The following is a 23,662-nucleotide window of genomic DNA, read 5'->3' on the forward strand; positions in this document are numbered from 1 at the left end:
CCTCCAAGTTGCTAATGTCTACCTTCTCACTGAAATTATCTCACATTTGTGATGTATGTGCTTTTATATATGAATGTTTTCTCCCCTAACAGAATGCAAACTACTTGAAAAGAGTCTTTGTATTTGTTTCCTCTGTATTTAGTGTAATTTAGTGGCCTTATAGGGCTTTATAGAGAGTATTATATAGACATAATAGGGCCACAATAAATACTTTGGATCGATTGTTCATCAGATTACTCCAAGGAATCAATTGTCATGTACATCTTCAGTCTTACTGAAGGTTATATGCCTTTTAATTGGAATCCTCATGTCATAATACCAGTTACCTCATCAATCATAAATCTTAAAACTTCAATGCTGAAAGTGGCTTTTAATATCATATTGTATAATTTGATTTCTCTGGAGAGGAAATCAAAATACCGATAGGAAATATTGGACTTAACATACAACTTTCTAATTTATGGTCATTTATGTCTACATTTGATTTAGAAATCAAATGGAATATGGACAAATAAAAGGTCCATGTTGACAGCATGAAAGTGAAAATGTAGTTGGGTTTGGGAGGAACAGGAATTGGGAAGAGATATGAATATGGGATTGTGAAGGTTATGACAGAGATATATTTTTATCTTCATGGCCCTGAAAGAATTTCAGAAAGATTTCTCTTTATATTTGAATTGTTTCTCTACTAAGGAGTGAGATAGGGCCTATCCTAAGTCAGAATATTTGAATTCTTTCTGTGGAGCTGAAATCCACTTCTTCTGCTTGTTGGTCATATTGCTGACTTTTGAATTGTTATTCTGGGATCTCCTTCCCTAAAGCTTTAATGGCCCTGCCTAATACACAGGTTAAGTCCCTGATATACTTATAAACCATTCATTTGTCCCTTTTCTCTTAAAGATAACACTTCTGTCAGATAGCCACAATTATTTCAGATAAGAGGATAGAGCTAATGATAAGAAAAAGATTTGTGTGTTCTCTTCCTGTAGTCCTACATAGAGGATACAGTTCTTGAATTAATACAATAGTGCAATTACCAATTTAATGGAACTCATTCACTAATACAGCAGGAGGCTATCACCTGTCCTTGAGTTTCAGTAACTCATTAGTCTTGCTGTAAGAAATTGTTGACCTGCAGAAATGTTGACTGCTGCAACCTTGAGTGGATTTGAGTTGTAGAGTTTGGAAGAAGAGAGAGTTCATGATGGATGGCTTCCATTTTCTTAGAAAAGTAGGGATCTGGGTTCTCTGCTGAGAGAGAGAGTGTGGAGGAGGTGGTATAGGAAGTTTGAGGAAAGATTTGTAATAGATGCTCTGGAGAGTGAGACAAAGAGTCAATAATGGAAGAATAAAAAGATGTGATGAATCTATAATGGCCTAGTTGAAAAAAATAGCATAAAATTTTGGTGGACTCTGTAAGCATGGTTATATGCTTTAACAGCATTCAATGCCTCCCAAATATTTTCTTGAATAAATTATTTATGATCTGTAGTCATGAAGCTCTGTAAGTGTTCAAACTTTTGGCCTCTTTTCTTTCTTTCTTTCTTTTTTTTTTATAATGGCAAGAAAAAAAAGCCTGATTATCCAAAGTATTTTTTGCTGTTCTCTTCTCTGTCTGCCTTTACATTAAAATTATTGAATATCAAAGTATATGTTTTTTGACAAGTTTAATTTGGCAATTTTATCAAGTTTTTCATATAGTTTTTCTACCTAATCTTCCTCTGAAACCTAAATTCATGAATAAAATTTGTGATGATCATTTTTACAAATGTTTATCATAAGCTCTGATTGCAGATGACCTTGTGTCCCTTGAAATGATATGGATTGTTGTCTTTGTACAACCAACTCTACCAACACCTTTATTTCTCTCTCCAAGGAGAACACGAAAGACGTGTATTTCCATTGAACTATAGTTTCTGTTTGTCTTCTAATTTCATCTTTACTGAGAATATTTAATATTGATATGATTTCATGCCTTTTTGCATATTTTACTACTTTGAGAGCAAAAATAATTGTTAATATTGTATCTTAACAGATAGCCTAAATACATTATGAGATTTATTATCTTTCCCCTCTTCCCCACTGCTCTGATGTTTTCAGTGCCAAAGAGGATGGAGGCTAAATAGATCATATAGTATATTTTAGAAAAATTGTATAATGGGGATAAGGACATTTGTTGTGAGTCAAGAATGCTATCATTAGCAGTCAACCTTTGTTCCTCCGATCTTGCCAATGTTTCTGGCACATTCTTGACATTTATCCAAGCCTCAAGTTAATTAGATACCTTTGTGCTTGTTTAACACTTATTAAGCACCTACTATGGACCAGACATTGATAAATGCTTCTCACTATGGTTTGAGAGGGAAAGGAGACTGGAAGACTAGAAGAGGGTGCAAACCAATTTGTCCTTCCAAAAAGACTCCATATAAAAGGAGCTTACATTAGTGGTGGTCACACTGTCAAATACCTGAACCAATGGAGGTGAATGAAATGCACTCATTATAGTTCATTAGGAGTGAGAACCAAGAAACACTGGTTAAGAAGGACAGATTATAAGACCAGATCCTGAGATCTTTTCTATACAAGCCAGTGGGATTTGTAACATTAAGAAAGCTGGTGATGGTTTCACCAGCAATAAGGAGCAATTCTAAAAGGTGATACTTTAGCAGCAGAAACACTAAATTTCCAAGTCTTGATATGTTGATATGCTTGATATGCTGGGAAGAAGGGGTGTGATTTGACAGTGACAAGTAGATGTGAGAAATAGAGCTAAAGACCAGTGGGACACTAAGTCATGATGGGGAAGAGCAAACCAGGCACTCGTTTATCTCTGATATTGTGACTCATAGGGCTTGAAGGTCTTTAAGGAAAGCTGAACTTATTAGAGAGGATAGATGTTGAATATTAAAGTAACTCTGAATTCTTTCCCCTCTTGAGGTGGTAGGGAAGCTTAATTTTAAGAAAGTTTTATAAATCTCAAATAACTGTTAGATCTCGGAGGATTGCCAGAAAGGAATTTTGTGTGTTTGTGTGATTAGCTATGCAATATGGTAAAAGTCATTTTATGTCTTTGTTGTTTATAAATATTCTCTAAAATTTTAAATTTTGCTATTCTGGCCCTGGCAAGAGAACAGAAAACAGCCCAAAGCTAGAAAGGGCCAATATCAGGAGAATCCTGAGTAGAGCTGGTAGAGTATGATTGCTTGGAGAAGGGACAAACCATGGAATTTGAAATCATTATCATTAAGTCTTTTATATTGAACCTGGATTGTATTTAATGCCGTTATAAATTAAATGTTTGGCTTTTATTACTTAAAAAGGAAAGTTTCAATTATGCAGAAAATTCAATGACTCATTCTCTAGCACCTTCAAATAAATGAGACATTACTCTCCATGGACCTCAATAATTACATACATTTCTTTCCTGCTCTTATTGGAAAAGAAACCTGGAGGTACAGTTATACGAACTTAATGCCAGGATAAATAAAAGCAGGATGGAGAAATGAGGAGATCCATACTGCTAGTTTCAATTCATTTGAATACCTTGCCTAACCAAATCTCCCTAAAGATTAAGATAAGCAGTTTAAATCTTCCCTGAGTATAGCCAATGGGGAGATCAGTAAGTCTGATTTATCATCAGATAAGTGCCTTCTGAAACACACAAAACAAATAATATACCTGTGTTGAGTCCTAAATGGAGCCCTCCTAGAAATAAGGATGCGCTTGGAAATTAGTGCAAGAACAAAGGCTTTGTTAATGCTCAAGACATAGGGCAAATCAGATGCAAGAATGCCTGCAGTTAAGACTATTGTTATCTCAGAACTGCTTTTAGGGAATTGATACTATTTCTCTGGGATGAAAAGCCTGTGTTCAAAATCTTACAGGAATTTCTGGGATCTATTAAATGAAATCTTCCAAGCAATCCTATGTGTTGCAGGAAAGCTGTGTCACCTCTTTCCCCCTCTTTTCTCCCTCTTCAACCAAGTATCTCTTTGGTATAATTAATACCCCTTTCCAAAATGAGAGTTAAATACAGTTTTCCAAGGGACTATACATTAGCATTTCTATTTTTCTCTCTCAGCAGTCAAGCATGTCCACCAGTCACAGAGTAATGGCCTCCTATTTAGACATCACTTACAATTATACAGACTATCATAATTCTTTGCATTTACAGAGTATATTTCATCTAAAGAGCTCTCAGAATATTTCCTATAAATACATCAGCCCAAATGTGACAATTCAAACAAACATTAGTGAGCACCTAACAGAGCATGGTGTTATAGAGGCTACCAGTGTAAAAGGTTGGGGTCATTGCCATTCCCCATCTTAAAAAAAAGTAAAGTATGTTTTTGTTTTGTTTTGTTTTGTTTGTTTTTTTTTTAACATTCTTGAAAGTTTCTCTGGTGAGACACTTGTTAAAAAAGTGATCACAGTAAGGTTAAGAGAAAAAGAAAATAGCAAAAGCTAATCTTCAAAAAGGCAGGCCCTAAATCCCCTAAATCTAATTTAAATTAAAAGGAAGTTTGAGAAACAGAAAATAAATCTTGCTTCAGAGTGATTACCAGATGAAACATTTTAGTTAGTAGTTGGTGCAATGTCCAATATTTCATTTTCTTAGTGAGCATTCCCTCACTTACATTACCTGCAGCCCAGGGCATGTTCTGATGATGAATGACTCAAAGGTTTCAATGGCCATTTATCATGACCACATCTAACACCATTTTCTGAGATATAATCAGAATGCAATTCTATCATGAAGAGCTTATGAAAAAATCTCCTCTTTTTCATTCTTTGGTCCTCACTTCACCTCTATGTTCTCTTCCTTGTATATATCACCAAGGACCCTCATCCTAGATGCCTGCTAATTCTATTTTTATACAACCAAGGGTAAAGAACCCAATGCTATTCCTTCACAGGTTGTATTCATAGCTCTCCTACATATATTTTAGGGATTTCGTCCTCTAGTTAACAGGTATTTATTTTTTAGCATTTACTAGGTGCCCAGTACTGTGCTAAGAATACAAAGAGCATGGTTGCTACTTTCAGGGAGTGTTGTAATCTTCTGCAGTAGGTGACATTGGCAGGAAACTAGAGAATTCCAAAAATATTATATTTAATCCAAATCTTGGTTCAACAAAATGCTAAAGGGTTTTAATGAGAGAGAGAGACAGAGACAGACACGGGGGAAGAGAGGGAGGAACAGAGGGAGAGAGAAGAGAGATAAATAGAGAGAAACTGAGAGGCAAGGAGGAGGAAGGGAGACAGAGACAGAGAGAGACAGAGAGACAGAAAGTAGAGAGAGACAGGGACAGAGTCAGACATAGAGAGAAAGAGAACAGAGAGACAAAGAGAGAGAGAGAGAGAAGGAGAGAGAGAGAAAGAGAGAAAGAGAGAGAGAGAGACAGAGAGAGAGAAACAGACAGAGGGACAGATGGAGACATAGAGAGAGACAGAAAGAGATTGAAGTCCTTTAATTCTGTAGCAAATTTACAGAGTTTATGGTTTGAAATGATCAGTGGTATATATACACAACCTAGAGCAACCATCTCCAGCAAGCACCACAGATGAGAGCTGAGGATCTTCCCCTTTTTTTGCTACTAGTCTTCCAGTAGGCTCTTGAAGACTTAATGGCACTACTAGCTATTACTGAAGGGGAGCCTTGAACTTTCCCTTCCCACCCCAATCCTGGTTGCCTCATTTGCTTGATTCTTACCAAAGAGCATGCACTTGTCAGCTGGATGCTGGCTCACTTCTCTACTTGTTTTGGAGGTATCCCAGATTCTCTTGGACCCACTACCCTATTGGGAGGAGATTATCCACTCTATCATTATTCTTCAAGATCCTGGGAGCTTTCCTATCTGCCCTAATTATTTTTCTAAGTACTAGACAGCATCTCCATTTACCATGAGGTGAACATGAACATGAATTCTTCTTCATTTTCCTCCTCATTTGGAATGCAAGCTCCTTGGTAACAACTACTGGCTTGATTTTCTGTTTATATTCCCAGCATTTACCATATTGTTTCACACCGAATAATCACTTAATACTTTTCCATTCTATCCCATCCAGTCCAACACGTTCATTTAGAAAACAGGCTAAGGAAATAAAATGATTTATGTGAGGTGACATGGATAATAAGTTGCAGAGTCATCCTAGGAATCCAGATCCTCTGGCTCCAAACCTTGCTTTCTCTTCAAAGATACTGCACTTCCTCTCAGTTTCATAAAAAACCCAACAACACCACAGTAGGTAGTGTGGGCAGCATTCAGAAATGGAGCCATCTTTAGGGTAAAACAGCAGGGGGGGGGGGAATGATTCCTTCTAAATTTGTTGAGCCCAACTCCTAAATGATGCTTTAAGAACAACAAGAACAGAACAGAACAGAACAAAACAAAACAAAAAAATTCAATCCTGACATAGAGCAGAAACTTACATAGATTTAGACCATTAATGAAGCTCTGAGAGAGGAAAAATTTCCATATAAGAAATATGCAACTTTAATAATTGAGTTAATCTAATGTTCAGTGATTATCAAAGTTGGTTTACCATCATCACATCCAAAAAACTTCCCCTATTGCTAAGCCATCCACAGGCTTAGGGCATGCTATGGAGATCTGCCCTCAGAGCAGACTAGGGCAGCCAATCTTCATAGCTCACTTCTACCTTCTCTGCAGTGTCTGCCAATTCACAACCCAATTAATATTACTTTTGCTGGAAACTTTGCATTATGACCCTTGTCTCCATTAGCAACTGGACAGATGCCATCAGTTGGCTTCTCACACAATTACTGGGCTCTAATGACTTGAATTTATTATCAGTCTCAGTACAGATGTCTGATCATTCTTCTGGGCTATCAGATTGTATGTATATGCACATATACATGTCATTGGTTATGTAAATACACTTGCATGTGAATATGTGAATTGTTCATAGTATTGATATTTCTTGACCTTTGCAGGTTATACCCCACTTCCCATGTCCAGAGCTGAATCAGAAGAAGAACTTAATGATTTCTGATTGCTAGACAAACAAATAATTAGTATTACAAAGAAGACTTCCCAATTCTTTTAGATTGTTGGCTCATTTACCTTGTAATTTCAATTTGTGAATTATCTTTTAAAAATTCCCATTTATTCAAATATTTAATAATAATTCTTATGAATTGTCTTATTACCAGCATCATTTTACCAGACAAGAATTGACCTGGTCCATCATTCATTATTTTTATAAGATAATCTTATCATTTTTTGTGGCAAAAAAAGCATCTCCAAACTTAGCTAGATATCAGTCAATCAACAAGCATTCATTAAGCACTTACACTGTGTGAATCATTGTGCTAAGTCCAATGTTGGGTCCTTATTTAAAGATTTTCCCAGCTCGGTAGGACACCTCAGAAAGAGATTTCTATAGTTATAGCTTTTGAGAGGCCAAGATAACATCCATATTATGATCCTAAGGGTCTGACTTTACCTTCTCTTGCTTTAAGATAATATAATTTACAAAGTGCTTTCAGGTAACATTGGGCAATCTATTCACATGCATTTATTAATCCCTCAATATGTTCCAGGCATTGGGCTAGGTGCTAAGGAGACAAAGAAAAAAAATGAAACAGTCCCTGCCTTCAAAGATCTTGTTTTTCAGGGGAACATATATCTGTGTAAATATATATGTAAATATATATTTATTTATTTATAATGTAATTTATAAGGTAAATATATAAAAAAGCCAGCTCTTTTGGTTCCCTTTTAAATTGCCTTTCTTTGTTTCACACATAAATAATCACATATATACATATAAATGTACATACACATATGCATAAATATACATTTATAATGTATATTTTATAAAATAAATATCATGGGAAGAAAGTTGTTTGAGTATGTTAATTGACAGAATGAAATTAAATCACTGTTACTGTATGTATGTTATTAATGAAACAGGTGATGATGTACTTTGTCCTCTTTAGACCACAACGGAAATAACTTGTTCACATCTAGGCTTTATCTTTTAGAAACTTCACCACCAGCCATATTACAAAGTGTTCATCTTAATCTAGGTTTCATTGCCTTTTTAGCATGAGTCAGCAAGTTGAAAAGTGAATCCCAGAATCCTTTGGATCAGACCTTCACTAGACATGATGGCTACCCCCTCCGCCTCCATTTCTCCTTTGCTTGGGATTATGAAAAGGACCCACTGGGTGGAGCCAAGATGGTGGAAAAGACACATGCTTCATTCTAAGCTCCCCTTCTACCCTCACTACTAATTACCAAATTCAGCCTCAGAAATAGTGCTTGACTGGTAAAATCCACAAATACTGGGAGTACAACAAATTACCAGCCGAAGATAATCTGGAAGATTGCCAGAAAAGTTTTGTCCTGATTGGTGGGAGCAGGCCAGTGCAGGCAGGGAGGTAAAACACAGAGGCTAGCACACTGAGCGGACCAGGGGGCAGGGGTGGTCTCTGTAGATAGAGATTTTGTAGAGAAGACTCTAACAGAGGTTGGCTGCTCTGCTTTGGTTGCAAAGCAGTAGATCGGCAGAGAAGTTACACAAACGCCAAAGGTAGAGTGTATTCCCAAAAAACCCGCCAGAATCTAACAGGATCTGGCTACACCCACTCAGCACCAGAAGTGACTCAGTGCAGTCCACAGCAAGTTGTGCAGCCACATTCTTCAACACGGGACTTTTGGTGGGGGGGGCTCTGCCTGGGGCAATAGAACTTCCACAGCTTAGCCATGCTTCCTGGGGCAGAGATACTTCCAGTGTGGGGGTGTGCCAGGGAGTCACTGATCTGCACAATGGGGTTCTGCCTGGGGCAGTGACACTTTCACTGCTCAGCCTCTAGTTTCACCAAAGCCCCTGATCTGCACAGCAGGACTCTTTCCAGGGCACTTCTGCAGCTTTACCACCCTAAGCAGCCTGTTTGCAGGACAGCTATTGTCCATATTCCTATTGGTTCTCTTCAGAGGAAACTGGTAGCCTCCTTGCCCTGAAGGGAGATCCTAAGAGCTTTTAAAAAATGAGTGAAACACCCAAGGTTACTAACCAATAGCTTCTATACAGAAAGAGAGCAGGTTTTCAACCCCAGGAGACTAATAACAGAACAAATAACCTGGTCTCTACCACACAAGGCTCTCCTAGAAGAAATTATTAAAAAATCTTAAAAGAGAGCTAGAAGAAAAATGGGGAAAGGAAAGAGAAGCTCTGCAATAGAGTATGGAACTTAAAGAAAAATTTGATAAAATGGAAAAAGAAAACAACTTCCTGAAGTGTGAATTGGAAAAGGTTAAAAAAAAATACAAAAACACAAACAAACAAACAAACAAAACTATTGAATTAATAAATAAAACTAAGAGTTGGTTTTATGAAAAAAAACCACAATAAAATAGATAAGGCTTTGGTAAATCTGATTAGAAGAAGGAAAGAGGAAAATCAAATTGTTAGTCTTAAAAATGAAAAGGGAGAACTTTCCACCAATGAAGAGGAAATTAAAACAATATTTAGGAGTTACTTTGCTCAACTTTATGCCAATAAAGATAACTTAAGTGAAATGGATGACTACCTTAAAAAATATAGGCTTCCCAGATTAACAGAGGAGGAAGTAAATTGCTTAAATAGTCCCATTTTAGAAAAATAAATAGAACAAGCTATTAATCAACTCCCTAAGAAAAAATCCCCAGGTTCAGATGGATTTACATGTGAATTCTACCAAACATTTAAAGAACAATTAATTCCAATGTTATATAAATTATTTGAAAAAATAGGGAAATTCCTTTTATGACACAATCATGGTACTGATACATAAGCCAGGTAGGCTGAAAACAGAGAAAGAAAATTATAGATCAATCTCTCTAATGAATATTAATGCTGAAGTCTTAAATAAAATATTAGCAATAAGATTACAGAAAATCATCCCCAGGATAATACATCACGAACAAGTAGGATTTATACCAGGAATACAGGGCTGGTTCAATATTAGGAAAACTATTAGCATAAATGACTATATCAATAACCAAATTAACAAAAACCACATGATTATCTCAATAGATGCAGGAAAAATATTTGATAAAATCCAACATCCATTCCTATTAAAAACACTTGAGAGTATAGGAATAAATGGACTTTTCCTTAAAATAATCAGTAGCAACTATTTAAAACCATCAGTAAGCATCATATGTAATGGGGATAAAATGGAACCATTCCCAGTAAGATCAGGAATGAAAAAAGGTTGCCCACTATCACCATTACTATTCAATATTGTATTAGAAATGCTAGCTTCTACAGTAAGAGTTGAGAAAGAAATTAAAGGAATTAGAGTAGGTAAGGAGGAAACCAAATTATCACTCTTTGCAGATGATATGATGTATACTTGGAGAACCCAAGAGATTCTACTAATAACTATTAGAAATAATCCACATCTTTAGCAAAGTTGCAGGATACAAAATAAACCTACATAAGTCATCAGCATTCTTATATATCACAAACAAAATCTAACATTTAGAGATGCAAAGAGAGATTCCATTTAAAGTAACTGCCAATAATATAAAATATTTGGGAAACTATCTGCCGAGGGAAATTCAGGAACTATATGAGCAAAACTACAAAACACTTTCCAAAATCAGATCTAACCAATTAGAAAAATATTAAGTGCACTTGGGTAGGTTGAGAGAATATAAAATGACAATGCTATCTAAACTAATCTATCTATTTAATTCTATACCAATCAGACTCCCAAGAAACTATTTTAATGACCTAAAAAAACAACAAAATTCATCTGGAAGAACAAAGGGTCATGGCTTTTGAGGGAACTAATGGAAAAAAAATCAAATGAAGGTGGCCTAGTTGTACCAGATCTAAAACTATATTATAAAGCAGTGGTTACTAAAATCATTTGGTATTGGCTAAAAAATAGACTAGTGGATCAGTGGAATAGGTTAGATTCAAAGGACAAAATAGTCAATGACTTTAATAATCTGTTTTTTGACCAACCCAAAGATCCCAGCTTTTGGGATAAGAATTTACTGTTTGACAAAAACTGCTGGGAAAATTGGAACTAGGCATTACCCACACTTAACATCACACACCAAGATAAGGTCAAAATGGGTTCATGACATAGGCATAAAGAATGACATTATAAATAAATTAGAAGAACATAGGATGGTTTACATCTCAGACCTGTGGAGGAGGAAGGAATTTGTGACCAAAGAAGAACTAAAGATCATTATTGATCACAAAATAGAAAATTTTGATTATATCAAATTGAAAAGCTTTTGTACAAACAAAACTAATGCAGACAAGATAAAAGGGAAACAATAAACTGGGAAAACATTTTTACAATCAAAGGTTCTGATGAAGGCCTCATTTCCAAAAATATATAGTGAATTGACTCTATAAAAAATCAAGTCATTCTCCAACTGATAAATGGTCAAAGGACATAAACAGATAATTCTCAGGCGAAGAAATTGGAACTATTTCTAGCCATGTGAAAAAATGATCCAAGTCATCATTAATCAGAGAATTGCAAATTAAGACAACTGAGACACCACTACATACCTGTCAGATTGGCTAGGATGACAGGAAAAGGTAATGCTGAATGTTGGAGGGGATGTGGGAAAACTGGGACATTGATACATTGCTGGTGGAATTATGAATACATCCAGCTATTTTGGAGAGTGATTTGGAACTATGCTCAAAAAGTTATCAAACTGTTCATAGCCTTTGATCAGTGTTACTACTGGGCTTATATCTCAAAGAGATCTTATAGAAGGGAAGGGGACCTGTCTGTGCAAGAATGTTTGTGGCAGCCCTTTTTGTAGTGGCCAGAAACTAGAAACTAAGTGGATGCCCATCAATTGGAAAATGGCTGAGTAAATTGTGGTATAGGAATGTGATGGAATATTATTGTTCTGTAAGAAATGACCAGCAGGATGAATACAAAGAGGCTTGGAGAGACTTATATGAACTGATGCTGAGTGAAATGAGCAGGACCAGGAGATCATTGTATACTCCAATGACAATACTATATGATAATCAATTCTGATGGACAAGGCCCTTTTCAACAATGAGATGAATCAAATCAGTTCCATTTGTTCAATAATAAAGAGAACCAGCTACACCCAGAGAAAGAACTCTGGGGAAATGATTATGAACCACTTACATAGCATTTCCAATCCTCTTTTTTTTTATCCGCTTGCATTTTGTATTTCCTTCACAGGTTAATTGTAAATTCATTATTTCAAAGTCCAATTCCTCTTTTGCAGCAAATAACTATATGGATAGGTATACATATATTGTATTTAACATATACTTTAACATATTTTACTATATTGGTCTAACTGCCATCTGGGGGGAGGGGGTCGAGGAAAGGAGGGGAAAAATTGGAACAAAAGGTTTTGCAATTATCAATGCTGAAAAATTACCTATGCATATATCTTATAAATAAAAAAGCTATAATAAAAAAAAGAAAAGAACCCATTGAGGAAGTCAAGCATTGAGAACCAATGAATGCCCAAAGTATCTAAACTTTTAGCATAGTAATTAGGTTACATAGTTATTAGGTTCCTGCAATTATAACTGTGACATGTTCTAGGCAGGCACCAAAAGCTTGAGCATGAATTTAAAAAAATAGCCATAGTTGTCAATAGAGGACCACCAGTTATCTAACTGATTGATTACTAATCCATATAACATTGTTCATTTTATTTATTTAATATTTTCCCCAGTTTTATTGAAAACAAACTTCTTTTTTCATTTGTTTTAAATTTTTTTGAGTTCTAGGTTCTCTCCCTTATCCCAATCTACAATTAAGAAGACACATATGTAGTTATGCAAAACATTTCCATAGAAGTCAAGTTGTGAAAGAAAATATTGATCTCTCACCCTAATGAAAATAACAACTTTTAAGAAAAACTAAGTAGAGAGAGACAGAGAGAGAGAGAGGAGAGAGAGAGAGGAGAGAGAGAGAGAGAGACAGAGAGAGAGACAGAGAGAGAGAGAGAGAGAGAGAGAGAGAGGAGAGAGAGAGACAGAGAGAGAGAGACAGAGAGAGAGACAGAGAGAGAGAGAGAGACAGAGAGAGAGAGAGAGAGAGAGAGAGAGAGAAGAGACAGAGAGAGAGAGAGAGACAGAGAGAGACAGAGAGAGACAGAGAGACAGAGAGACAGAGAGACAGAGAGAGACAGAGACAGGGGACAGAGAGATAGGAGAATGTTTCTATTTGTATTCAGACATAACAATCAGTTTGGATTTGGATAGGATTAGGATTTTTCTTTATAAATCCTTCAGATGATTGTTGTAAATGATTGCACTATTGAGAATAGCAAAGTTATGGAATTCATGGAGAACTTTCCAGTTTTTTTTTTGTTTTTGTTTTTGTTTTTGTTTTTTTTTGAGAGCAGTCCTGCTCATCATTTCCCATAGGACAATACTATTCCATCATAAAACATACCACAGTTTATTAAGTCATTCCCTAATTGATAGACATCTCCTCAATTTCCAATTTTTTTTTTGCTGTGATAAGAAAGCTGCCAAGAATATTTTTTTGTATATAGAGGTCTTTTTTTTTAAATCTCTTTGGTCTTCATGTCTAGTAGTGGTGATAGGTCAAAAAATATGCATGAATTTCTATCAATTGTGGTTTCGCTCTTTTAAAAAATAAATTTGACTTATTTCCCTCTATATTTGAGAAGTTATACTTTATCGGAGTTACTTGCTTTGAAATTGTTTTTTATAATTACTACTGCTAACTGTATTCCTCCCTCCTTTCACCTTTCCATTATCAAAAACGTTTTGGTACTGACCACCCCCTCACCCAATATGCTCTTTCTTTTGTCACCCTCTCCCCTTCCCATATCTCATTTCCCTCTTATTTTCCTGCAGAGTAAAATAGATTTTATACTCATATTGATTATGTATGTTATTTTTTGAACCAATTCTGATGAGAGTAAGGTTCACTCATTCCTCCTCTCTTCCCTCTTTCCCTTTCCACTGTAAAAGCTTTTTCTTGCCATTTTTAATGGCAGATAATTTGTACCATTACACTTCTCCCTTTTCCTTTCTCCCAATACATTCCTTTCTCACCCCTTAATTTCATCATTAAAAAAGATATTATCCTTTCATATTCAATTATACCTGTGTCCTATATCTATCTATCTATCTATCTATCTATCTATCTATCTATCTATCTGTCTGTCTGTCTGTCTGTCTGTCTATCTATCTATCTATCTATCTATCTATCTATCTATCATCTATCTATCTATCTTCCTAGCTGCCATAATAATGAGAAAGTTCTAAGGAGTAAGAAGTATCATCCTCCCATTGGCCTCATCTTCAGATATTTTATGATTAGGACTACATTTGCAATCCTTTCAATCACTGAGTGGAAGCTATTGAAAATTTTTGCAAAATTTGAAAGTCAACTACAGGAATATATAACACAAGACAATGGTTATGTTAATTTTAATGGGAAACATAAATATTCTTTTTTTTAATTCAAGGTTATGCTAAATTTGTTTAATTAAATGTATTAATTAAATAACAAAAATGAAGAAATAAAAATTAAATCTAGAGGCTTAGTGATTACTTTTTTTTTAATTTCCATTTTCTTTTTAAAATTAATTTTATAATTATATATTTTTGACAGTATGTATGCATGAGTAATTTTTTTATAACATTATCCCTTGTATTCATTTTTTCAGATTTTCCCCTCCCTCCCTCTATTCCCTCCCCTAGATGACAAGCAATCCCATACATTTTACATGTGTTACAGTATAACCTAGATATAATATATGTGTGTAAATACAATTTTCTTGTTGCACGTTAAGTATTGGATTCCGAAGGTATAAGTAACCTGGGTAGAAAGACAGTAGTGCTAATATTTTACATTCAATTCCCAGTGTTCCTTCTCTGGGTGTAGTTGTTTCTGTCCATCATTAATCAGCTGGAAGTGAGTTGGATCTTCTTTATGTTGAAGATATCCATTTCCATCAGAATACATCTTCATACAGTATTGTTGTTGAAGTGTATAGTGATCTTCTGGTTCTGCTCATTTCACTCAGCATCAGTTCATGCAAGTCTCTCCAAGCCTTTCTGAATTCATCCTGCTGGTCATTTCTTACAGAGCAATAATATTCCATAGCCTTCATATACCATAATTTACCCAACCATTCTCCAATTCATGGACATCCATTCATCTTCCAGTAAGAAACATAAATATTCTAAAAAATTATTAATTAACTTTTAAAATTCTGAGGTTTGGGGGCAAGTTTGCGACATTTATATTTCTGAAGTTATTAAAGCACTAAGACTTTTGGGACACATCCAAAGCAAGTACTAGGTAAAATCTAAGGATTGTCAAGGAGACAATAGTGTGTTAAGGCATTAAAAACCAACAAAAAAACTGAATGTAATTTTAGAATTTATTACAAAAAAGAATAATGCACAGAAGGAAGAAGGTAATAGTTTTATTAGTTCTTTGCCTAGCTTAGAGTGCAGAAATAATACTATATTGACTTCTAAGACATTAATTTTTAAAAAAGGCAAAATCAATCACTTTTTCTCCTGGTATCCCTCTGCAAATCTGGGAAGAATCAAAGATTTCAGTCAACTCTTATGTTTTTTGCTTCTATTATATCTTACAATATACTTATCACAATGCTGTGTATACATCATAATAAATGCTGGCTTGATTTTTCATGCTATCACAAATGTAGCATCAGTCCAAAGTTTAAGTATATCTCCTGGGCAGAACCAGGAAATATGTCCCTTAGATTGGGTCCAAGAAAGAACCATGTCATCCTAAATTACTCTATAAGAGGTTGAGTAGCCTTTAAGTTTTTGGTGTATTTTTAGTATACTTTATTGTGTATTGATTTATATGTATATATGTAATATATACATATTCATATTTCAAGTATGCATTTGTAGAATTTGTATTATTATAGACAAATTAGTACTTCAAAAATATAAAAATGGAATGGTCACTCTAATCTGGGCTATGCCTCCCCCTGGCACAGTTCCGGAAACTCCCTTTTCTCACAAATGTTGTCAGGACCTATTTCTTCTCTGTTCCTGGAGATTTTCCCTACCCCCTTACCCTCTTTCCTAGATGCTTTTCCCAAATGTCTCCAGCTTCTGCAAAGCATTCACAGCATGATTAATAGATGCCCCCAAATCAAGAGAACCTGGTGAATATCAACATTCATTGCTTAGATAATTAGTCTTCCTTGGTCACTCAGTCCAAACACAAATTGAGCAAATATTCAATGCACCTTTAGGCTCATACATACCTTGTTGTTAGCATGTGTATATTTTCAATTTGGCTAGAGGGTCAGAAACCTTAGGCCCAATATAATAACGAAAAATTAAATAGGAAAATATGCCCAAATATAATATGTATATAACTGGTCCAGGTTCCAGACAACATCCACACAAAATTCATGTTGGGTTTAGGAGTTTTTGTGCCTATTTTTATTCTCACCCAAGGATTCCTCTTAAAAACATCAGTGTTTGGTTCATGTCTCTCCTGAAAATAGCCCCTAGTTCCCTTGAATGCAATCAGTCTAAAAAGATTTCATTTAATTTAATAGTTTACATAATAAAATTAAGTTTGAAAAGAAAAAAATATCTTTCCTTTCAGTATAGTATCAAGTAAAACTTCCACTTCGATGGTTACTACTTGATGTATAGGATGTATAGGAATACAATTCACAAAATCCAAGAAGTAATCAGTCCGGATTTTTTTTTATGCATATGGATCAATATCATGTCAGTCATTTCCCTCTGACTCTTCACACATAGTACAAACTCTACACTTTTCTCTATATAAGTGAGACTTGGAATCTGTCTCAATTTGTAAGAGACTCTATATAGGGTAGTACTCTCTAGCATGGTATAGTTGAGGATGTTAAGATTTGGAGTCAGAAAGATCTGAGTTTGAGACATTTAATAACTGTATGACCATGAGCAAGTCAACTAACTCCTCAGCTTCAGTTTCCTCGTCTGTAATATTTAAGGACTAATGATGTCTGAGCTCCTTTTCAGATCTGAATCTATTATTTTTATATAACCAACAAACAGTGAGCACAGAGTGATTTTGGCTAGGTCTAATCACTCTTCCCAGCTTTATTTTTCTAAATAACATGTCTACTTCCTCTTATATCTGGTGTTAAAAGTGATGATTCCATTGTCATCAAATAATTAATCAGTGAACAAACATTTATTGAACACCTATTATGTGAAGAACATGATACAAGAAGATGCAAATATGTATATGTAGGATATCATCCCTTCTTGCAAGAATCTTATATTCTATTGGGGAAGACAATATATATATATATATATATATATATATATATATATATATAACTACATATAAATATACTGTATATATAACTACATATAAAGATACTGTATATATAACTACATATAAAGATACTGTATATATATATAACTACATATAAATATACTGTGTATATATATATATATAAAACTACATATAAATATACTGTATATATACATAGTATAAATATAAAATGAATTGATATAAATAAAAGTAGTTAAATACAAAAGAGTTTGAGAAGGAGTGAGGTCAGTAGTAGCTGGAGAGATAAGGAAAGTTTTCCTGGAGAAGGAGACATCTCAGCTGCATCTTAATGAAGGACTGTATGAGGCAGACATGAGGAATGAGTGCATTCTAGGCATGGTGAATGGCTAATATAAAAGCAAGGAAACAGGAGATAGACTGCCAAGTGTAAGGAGTAGAAAAAAAGGCCAATTTGGCTGAATCATGTAATGCTTGGAAGGGAATGATATGCTGTCTGAATACATGAGTTGGATCCCGATTATAGGTCCAGATTATGAAGAGGTTTAAAGCCTTAAAAAGATGAGTTTTTATATTTTAATTAGAAACTGGAATTGCACAGTATGACCTATGATCAAGAAAATATTCTTTACCTCTAATGTATAGGATGAGCTGTAGTAGTGAGAAACTTGAGGAAGAAAGACTAATTAGGAGGCTTTTTCAGTAATTTTTTTTTTTTTTTAGAGTGCCAACCAAATTTTATTTATTTATTTATTTTATTAATTTTATAATTATAACATTTTTTTTTTGACAGTACATATGATATAGGTAATTTTTTTAACAACATTATCCCTTGTACTCCCTTCTGTTCCGAATTTCCCCCCTCCTTCCCTCCACCCCCTCCCCTAGATGGCAGGCATTCCCATACATATTAAATATCTTATAGTATATCCTAGGTACAATATATATGTGCAGAACCGAATTTTGTTGTTGTTATTGCAAAGGAAGAATTGTATTTAGAAGGTAAAAATAGTCTGAAAAGAAAAACAAAAAAAATGCTCACAGTTTACATTCATTTCCCAGTGTTCCTTTTCTGGATGTAGCTAATTCTGTCCATCATTGATCAATTGAAATTGGATTAGCTCTTCTCTATGTTGAAGATATCCACTTCCATCAGAATACATCCTCATACAGTATCATTATTGAAGTGTATAATGATCTCCTAGTTCTGCTCGTTTCACTCAGCATCAGTTGATGTAAGTCTCTCCAAGCCTCTCTGTATTCCTCCTGTTGGTCATTTCTTACAGAACAATAATATTCCGTAACATTCATATACTATAGTTTACCCAACCATTCTCCAATTGATGGACATCCATTCATTTTCCAGTTTGTAGCCACTACAAAAAGGGCTGCCACAAACATTTTGGCAATACAAGTCCCTTTCCCTTCTTTAGTATTTCCTTGGGATATAAGCCCAGTAGTACCACTGCTGGGTCAAAGGGTTTGCACATTTTGACAACTTTTTGGGCATAATTCCAGATTGCTCTCCAGAATGGTTGGATTCTTTCACAACTCCATCAACAATGCATCAATGTCCCAGTTTTCCCACAGCTCCTCCAAAATCTGTTCCTGTCATCTTAATCTGACAGGTGTGTAGTGGTATCTCAGAGTTATCTTAATTTGCATTTCTCTGATCAATAGTGATTTGGAACACTCTTTCATATGAGTGGAAATAGTTTTAATTTCATCATCTGAAAATTGCCTGTTCATATCCTTTGACCATTTATCAATTGGAGAATGGCTTGATTTCTTATAAATTAAAGTCAATTCTCTGTATATTTTGGAGATGAGGCCTTTAACAGAACCTTTAACTGTAAAAATGTTTTCCCAATTTGTTACTTCCCTTCTAATCTTGTTTGCATTAGTTTTGTTTGTGCAAAAGCTTCTTAATTTGATGTAATCAAAATTTTTTATTTTGTGATCAATAATGATCTTTAGCAAAGTTTCAGGATACAAAATAAATCCACATAAATCCTCAGCATGTATAAACTAGATGCATTTACTATTCCTGCCTTACTGCATTTGATTTTGAGGTTTTTATGCCCTAGCATATGATCAATTTTTGTATAGGTTCCATGAACTGCTGAGAAGAAAGTATACTCCTTTCTGTCTCCATTTAGCTTTCGCCAGAGATCTATCATCTCAAACTTTTCTAGTATTCTATTTACCTCTTTGACTTCTTTCTTATTTATTTTGTGGTTTGATTTATCTAATTCTGAGAGTGCAAGGTTGAGATCTCCTACTATTATAGTTTTGCTCTCTATTTCTTTTTGCAGCTCTCTTAATTTCTCTTTTAAGAATTTAGATGCTGCACCATTTGGTGAGTATATGCTTAATATTGATACTGCTTCATTATCTATGATACCCTTTAGCAGGATATAATGCCCTTCCTTATCTCTTTTAATTAGATCAGTTTTTGTTTTTGCTTGATCTGAGATGAGGATGGCTACCCCTGCTTTTTTGGCTTCACCTGAAACATGGTAGATTTTGCTACACCCTTTTACTTTTAGTTTTAATGTATCACCCTGTTTCAGGTGTGTTTCCTGTAAACAATATATAGTAGGATTCTGACTTTTAAACCTGTCTGCTAACTGCTTCCTCTTTATAAGGGAGTTTACCCCATTCACAATTATGGTTAGAATGACTAATTCTATATTGCTTGCCATCTTGTTAACAACCCCTGCTTATGCTTTTCTCCTTTCCTTCCCTCTTACCCCCCTACCCAGTATTAAACTTGTGAACACCACTTGCTTTTCACAGCCCTCCCTTTTTAGTATCCCTCCACCACCTTAAAGTTCCTCTTCCTATTTTACCCCTTTTTCTCAGAATTTCTGTATTGCCTTCGCCTTAGCTTACTTCTTCCCTCTCACTTTTCAATGAAGTGGAAAAAGTTTCACCATAAATCAAATATGTCTATTGATACACATTATGTTCATCTCCCTCCTTTCATTCTCTCAGATATAATAGGTTACCTTTGCCTCTTTATGAGATGTAGTACCACCACTTTACCCTTTTTTATGATATAATTTCCTTTCTACCTCTAGTTTCTAGGACAAATTATACCTGTATTCTTTACATATCTTTATGGCAGAAATACAGTTCTCAAGATTTCTTTTTACCTTTTTAGAAATCTCTTGAGTTCTGTATTTGAAGATCAAACATTTTGTGTAGATCTGGTTTTTTCATCAAGAATAGATGGAATTCATTTATTTCATTAAATGTCCATCTTCTTCTCTGGAAAACGATGCTCATTTTTGCTGGGTAAGTTATTCTGTGCTACATACCAAGATCCTTAGCCTTTTGGAATATCATGTTCCAGGCCCTTCGTTCTTTTAATGTGGATGCTGATAGATCCTGGGTTATCCTTATTGTGGCTCCTCCATATTTGAACTGCTTTTTTCTAGCAGTTTCCAGTATTTTTTCCTTCGTCTGATGGTTCTTGAACTTGGCCAATATATTTCTTGGCGTTTTGATTTTAGGATCCCTTTCAGTAGGTGATCGATGAATTTTTTCAATGTCCATTTTACCCTCTGTTTCTAAAACATCTGGGCATTTCTCTTTGATAAGTTCCTGGAAAATAGTGTCCAGCCTCTTTTTTTCCTCTCATTTTTCAGGGAGTCCGATTATTCTCAAATTGTCTTTCCTGGATCTGTTTTCCAGGTCTGTTGTCTGTCCAATAAAGTACTTGACATTCTTTTCAATTGTTTCGTTTTTCTGGTTTTGCTTGACTACTTCTTGGTGTCTCCTTGAGTCATTCATTTCTACTTGTTCAAGTCTAATTTTCAATGATGTATTTTCTTCACTCACATTTTTTATATCTTTTTTGTAATTGTCCAATTGAATTTTTATCTTCTATGGGTTTTTTTTTTTCCATTTTATCTATCTTATTTTTTAGAGAGCTGTTTTCTTTTTCCAACTCACTAATCCTGTTTTCCTTGGAGTTGTTTACCTTTTCCAATTCACTAATTTTATTTCTCAATGATTTGTTTTTTTTATCCACTCTGTCTTTAAATGCGGGGAATGACTTCTCCAGGCTCTCTTGCCAAGCTTCCCTTTCCTTTTCCCATTTCTCTTCTAGCTCTCTTGTGAGAGCCTTTTTGATTTTCTCTATGAGATTCTTTTGTATTGAGGAGCAGCTCATATCCCCCTTAGGAGATTCCTCTGGAGACAGTCTGCTTTTAAAAAGTCTGCTCAGTGTTTGAAGTCTGCTCTCTCTCCATACAGAAGCTGTCAATGGTTAGAGCCCTTTTGAATTTTTTGTTCATTTTGTCAGAGCAGGATTCAAAGAAAACAAATTGACAAGAGAAACAATTGGTCTGTTTCTGGGGGGGTGGAGCTCGATGGTGTTACTGGGTTTTCTCTACAGATTGAGGAAGACAGCAGCGAGGCACTAACAGAACAGTGATGGCTGTGCTGCATCTGTACTCTGAGGCTCTGAGAATGAGCTGAGTCACTCTGGGTAGGGGTGGGGGTGGCCGGATCCTGAGAGACACTAGCTTTCTGGGGTTTTATTCTTCACCTCCGGTAATTACACCTTCTCTGCTGCTCCTGGCTTGCTGCCAAGACGGAATACCACACTGGGGTAAAAGTCTTTTTGCAGAAACGGAAGAGATCGTACCCTTCCCCCTTCTATTCTGAGCTGAGTGAGCTGCCTGTCTTGCTCTCGCTGCCTCCCCTCAGTCTGCTCCCAGTCTGTTAGACCCTCCCCCGAGCAAACACAGACCCTTTCTGGCGAATTTCAAGGATGTCTTCTGTTGGTGGTTATTTGTGGGCTTCTTTTCCGGTCAAGCACTAACTCCGAGGATTGTCATGCAGTAAGTCCTGAGAGAAAAAGTGGAGCTCAAGCAGCTGTCTGCCTCCACGCTGCCATCTTGCCGGAAGTCCCTTTCTCAGTAATCTAAATGAGAATTGATGAGACCTTGAACTATAGTGGTAGCTTCTTCAGTAAAGAGAAAGGATCAAATGTGAGAAATGTTGTAGAGATAGAAATAGCAAGGAAAGGAAACTAATTTTATATGTGGAGTAGAAGAGAATGAGGAGACCAAGATAATGATAAGGTTATGAACTTGCAATACTGGAAGGATGATGGTGTCTTGAACAGAAATAAGGAAGTTTGGGAAAGGAAAGATTAGGAGAATTATAATGAATTCTGTTTTGGAAATATTGAGCTTGAAATGTCTCTGTGTTATTCAATTAGAAATGCCCAATAAAAACTGATGATGCTGTATTGTAATTCATGGGCAAAAAAAATCTGGAAGTCATCTGCATACAGATGATGAGAATTGATTATTAAAGTGATTCTGGCTAATGTTTTCCATTTTAAAATCTCTTTGGTAATGTCCCTTCTAATTTGATTTATAAATTCCCTGGAACAACTTTAGTTGTGTTAAAAGATAAGTTTTAAGCATCTCTCTTTTGCTTTACATTTTTTTGAGGTAATGCTAGTTTTATTCTCCTGCCATCCTCCCTATAAGGCTGTTAAAAATGAACTTGAATTCTATATTGGGGTTCCTCCTTAGCTGTCTTATTTTTCTGCCTGATAATTTCTGGGCTTTTTTAGTCCTCCTTAATGAGGTGAATATTTATCAGTTAAACTCTTTAGGAAATTGTGATAATCACAACCAATTCTTTTATTCTTTTCCCACTCAAAAAATAAAATGGATCATTTACATATATCAGTGTCTTCAAATCTTTACCTTTCCATTTAATATGGGATTGATTTTGACCATTGCCCCAACCAGTTGCTGATCTGACTATATATGCTCAGATGATTATGAAATGACTCACTTCAATAGCAAGCATTTAAAAAGATTTTTGTGTTTACACAAAAACAGTTTCAAGTTGAAGAGTTTAGGTTTAATATGTCTTGTAATATATATATAATATATATACACCATATAAATAGAGACATAGATATATAAATTATATTTACTATACAATATACAGATGTAGATGGATGCAGATGTATGATAGTGCCCTTGGACAGAAAAAGGAACTGTTAAGATAATTTCTACTTATCTATATAGATATAAATATAATTATAGCGTGTGTGTGTGTGTGTGTGTGTGTGTGTGTGTGTGTGCATGTGTGGTGATAGCTTAGATATAAATAGGGAAGTATTGTTATAGATTCTATGTATTTATATATTTCCTTATAATGTGTGTCTAACTTATTTCTATCTTTAAATGGAAGCCCATAGAAAACAGGACTAATTAAGTTTAAGTTTAAAAACCATTGGCAATAGTGGTCATCCCTTTCTTACAGAATTTCATTTTGCCCTATATGTTAAGCCTAAGTATAGTC

This window comes from Sminthopsis crassicaudata, chromosome 1, assembly GCF_048593235.1.
Source record: "Sminthopsis crassicaudata isolate SCR6 chromosome 1, ASM4859323v1, whole genome shotgun sequence".
Lineage (NCBI taxonomy): Eukaryota > Metazoa > Chordata > Mammalia > Dasyuromorphia > Dasyuridae > Sminthopsis > Sminthopsis crassicaudata.